Source organism: Morone saxatilis, unplaced genomic scaffold (assembly GCF_004916995.1).
Source record: "Morone saxatilis isolate NCDOM2014 unplaced genomic scaffold, NCSU_SB_2.0 Contig24, whole genome shotgun sequence".
Lineage (NCBI taxonomy): Eukaryota > Metazoa > Chordata > Actinopteri > Moronidae > Morone > Morone saxatilis.
In genome coordinates this window covers 2,953,003-2,957,714 of record NW_023339807.1, presented here as the reverse complement: position 1 = coordinate 2,957,714, position 4,712 = coordinate 2,953,003, and positions in this window count along the sequence as shown.

The window sequence follows — 4,712 nt, the reverse complement described above, 5'->3', positions numbered from 1 at the left end:
CTCTATAAATAGCATGTGGCAACACTGAATTCTCGCACACACCAAAAGTAAAATCTTCTGTACACAATTGGACCCCACTAATCCAATGCTCATGAGAACTAAAAAAAAAGTTGCACCATTTTTAGCATGGACCCATAGAACCTTGTGGGAACATTTGAGTCTTGATAATAAAAATAACTTGCTATACATTCAATAAAACTGGTACAATGTATATTTAACATACATTATTTGGTTTTCGCTCTATGCATAGGCTATTAAGGGCACAAGATTGCATTAAATCTGTGGGGGAGGTGCATTTTGGTATTGTCACAGGGAAAGTGGCAGCTGAGAATGAATATTCATCAAATATTCCTCAAGGAAGTCAGTGAAGAGACTATTGGAAGATTGATTGCGTGAAACGCGAGCAAGTGTGGTCAAGAAGTCCATTTGTAAAGGACCACCGTTCAATGGCTTAAGATTGGTTGTTGGACCTGTGACTTGCTATAGGCGCCCTTTCTAAGGCTCCTTCTGACCACTCAAAGGCCGCTTTTACACTACGTGCCACATTCACCCTTTCACACACATCGAACAGAAACTAACTCATTCATACACATTCAAAAGACCTGGAGGGACACTGGTAGGGAACCATACATATAAGGATGTACTGGGTTTTCAAACAGAAACAATGCTGTGAGCCAAAGAACAGAGACCTGCATTGTGGTATATATCTGTGCTTGATCGTTAAAAAGGGTCATTAAGAGGATGCCTCCTCTCATAAAACTGACACATTTCTGTGTCAAGATTCAAAGTACTGATTCATGAAGAGTGACAGGATGTGCTTAGACAAGTGAGAAACTTGACAGCGTCAGTCTCCAGATGTATCAGTGAGGCTGCAGTGTGGACCACTACGTCAGCAGACATTGCTGCATCTTTAGCAACAAGGACAGCAGATTTAAGCCAAAATACTTTATCTTCAACAAGCCATGCATACTGTTTTCAGGACCGGTCTACTGTCTGACTGTATGCGCAAGCTGTTTGATAGGTTATCCCTATGAGCCATGTAGCACTTTGGAAAACACCCATTGCTGTTGGAGGACGCGGGAGCAATCTATGGGCAATGAGACAGTTGACTTCAAATCGTTTCTGATGACTGACACACTGCTGGTATATTATCTACTGGATATATTCTGACCTCTGAATCACAGCCCACATCTGGAAATATTTAACAATGCAAACAGGTGTTCATTGATGACTGTTGCCCACTGGTTAAATCAACTAATCAGAGCTATGTAGGTGGGATTAAGAATAAGGCATCATCTTCCCACATATCTTGATAGCTATCTATGTATAATCCTGAAAAACAGCAACAGAAAAAAAGACAGCAATCGAAGTGAATGCTACAGTAATAACACTGAGAATTTATCTGTAAAATAGACAAAGTTTCTCCCCTTGCAGACATACACTTCTGTGAATCATCGGACATGTCAGTATCATGACTGAGTAATTATCTGTAAAAGTTGCACTCAATGAAATATTGGACATTGTAACATTTGTTTCCTAGAGACTAGACACACACACACACACACACTAGAGACTTGTAAATGTGCCACGTTTAGCCCTCTTAAGACAGCACTGTAATTTATTGATCATTGAATTAGCACTCCTTATACAGAATTTTTTTTTTTTTTTAAATTAAAGTGCAGCCACAGTATTGTAAAATGAAAAAGGCATTTAAATAGAACAGTATAAAAAAATAGTCCAACAGCAACTTAAATGATTTCTTTCAAAAAAACTTATAGTGCAACACCAACCTATAAAGTAAACATTCAAAATATTACATGTCGCAGTCTTACTGGTGGGAGATTCCAGTGTGAACATTATTGTTGCCACCAACCGTCAGAACATCTTATTGGTATGAGCTTAGCTCCAAGCCTTGCGTCACCTGTGCTACTGAACACGTGTGTGGTATCGGAATCGGAACAACTCTAAATGTCATTATATAGAAGGTCAATGCCATCAAAGTCTTGACTGTATCATAGTTTGGCCAAAAAAATTCAGTGTATTTGTTTCTCACAAACTAATGTCACCAAACACTAGTTTTTAGTTGTGGTTAAAAGTGAGTTTTATAGTAGTTTTGGTATTGTTCCACCCCCTTTCTGAGAGTTGTCCTTTCAAATCAGGTCCTCTTGTGTTTCTGTAAAACACAAACAAACTGAAGTAAATTTCTCTCTCTCGTGTATAATGATTCCTGATATGATCTGTGCCCCTGCTTGGAGAAACAGGATGGTGAATCTCTCAAGGTGAAACCGGCGCCCAGCTGAGCTGACAGCTGACGTGAGTGACTGGCTGACTGTAGCAGAACAAGAAGACTCCTAGGGAGTATTCCATATTCAGACGTCCTTCCTCAAAACTTCAACAACCTCACATGTTTCTGAAATCTAAAGAGCTGAAGATCAGAAGTAAATATGACTTTTGGTTTTCTTTCATATAGACTTGGTTTTGAGGTTTTGACAAAAAGATTGTCACACTCTCTTACACTGTTGAGGCAAAAGTATAAGATAAAAATGAAGGCTATGTAGGTGGAAGGCTGAGCTTAGCTCAGCAGCTGCTGACAGTTCTCTTTTCCAGGAAATCTCACCCAAAAAAATGACCCTGTGAGGACATGTTGTGACATTAGAGCAATAAATGCAACTGTCATGTGCCACTTTTCCTTTACTCTGAGCTCCAGCCTCCACTGTCGGTCATCAGAAGCCTCTGGGGTTGGGTTTTTTGTCCGACCTCAAGCTCCATTATGGTTCTAAAAAGAAATTTGTCTTGATCCAAAAAGTCCTCAAGGACATCCCAAGCTATTTTGGGTGAAAGTTGAGTGTTATTGCTGAAGCCACAGCATTTGTCTGTCTGTCTGTCTGTCATGTGTTCCAATTCCAATGAGCAGTACATCTCATATTTTATATTATAGGAAGCAATGTAAATGTTAGTTTCCTAATATATTTTCATGTGGATCCACTTTAGATGTTTGCACCCTGCAGTCACCTGTAGAGGACGCAGCAGGATGGAGCTTCAAAACAAGATTTTCACTTTGAGTTGTGACTTACAGTGCCAGTAAAAATATTCAGCCCCATTTATTGTGATCTGAATAACAAATACAAAGATGGTGATTACAATCTAGCAGATACCTGCAAAGACTGCCACAGCAGGGGGCGTGGCCTCAATTCTGACTAAAGTGACTGACAGACTGTCCACAGCAGCGTAGCAGGAACGCGAGCTGGGTGCGCAGGCAGGCTAACCAGGATGAAAACCTTAGAATGGCTGGCAAGCCAGAGCCAAAGGGCAGCTTTCTGAGGGCATCTTCTAATAAGACATGAGCTTCCCGCTGAAAACATGATTTGTGAAATTTTGGGGGGGGTCTCTTAAATATTGCTATTTTTTGCCATGCATTTGAAAAGCTCTCAATTTTAGGAAGCAGATGTGATTGTCAGCCTGCATGTTAGTATTAAAAGATAATATTTTTAAATGGAGTTTGGTCAATAGAGGTGCAGAGATGTAAAAGAATAAAGCTGATGTAGCTGATGACTCTCAGTTGTAGCAGATGTCTTACATTTCTATCTTTCTGTATTTTTACCATCATGGGCAATGTGTAAACTTAGGCTGTTATTGATGTATGATTCATGCATGAGGGTGATTCATCACTAATTCACTAAAGATACTGGCATGGATGCTATTCTGCATGCTATACAATTGAAGCATTGTGGCACAATATCATAAAACTCACTCACTTTAACTCAGATATCAGAACACTTTATTAGTCCCACTCACTCACTCTGCGCGCCAAATTGCTTTATTCATATCTGTTTGGTAGTCAGCAAACTGTGAGTGAGCTCCCCTGAAAGCTGTGGCATAGTTCCCAAACTGGAGCTAACCAGCCATGAGCAGCTACTGTCAGACTCTCTGTGTCCGTGCAGGAAACAAACAGAGTCCGCTGGAACTTTTACAGTCACTAGAAGCACATTCAGGGCCCTTTGTAAACGTTTCTGTGTGGTACCTGTGTTGTAGCTGAGCTTGCAGCTGTGTAATCCTTCTCCACTGGAAGATTCCTCATCCACTGAGCATGAGGCGGTGATGCAACATCTTGGGTTATTTTAATTGCTTAAATTTACAATTAATTGCAATACTAGTTTCAGTATCATTTCTAGCACTTTATTATTTTATTGCTGATTTGTTACGGAATATTTTAGTTGCTATTCATGCTCCCTTTGTTCAGAGTAATTTTAGTGATGAGTGAGATAAGATGAGTGTTACAGACTCAGGTATAATGCTTGCAACAGTTGAGCCTGCTTTGAATGCCCTTGCTTGCCATGTTGGTGTGTTGAAGGAAGACTAAAAGAGTATATTATATTATTAGCTTATTATTACCCACACTCTCTGTCAAGTTGTTTGTTTGTTTTTATTTTTCTTCATTGTTTTTTTCTCTTTTTGTATTGTAAGATTGTCTGTACTATGAAAACCCATTTCCGCCAAAAAAGATCATTATAATGACAAACTTTCTCAAAATAATGACATAGCATCTCAAAATAATGACTTAGTATCACATAGTCATTTTTTTCAGATGCTATGTCATTATTTGAATCTTTGAAGTCACATTGGCGAGAATGTGCTTCCATACCTGTCCGGTACGTTCCAAAGAAGCGGAATCACAGAGAAAGAGAAAGATCAAACAGTGAACACAATAACTG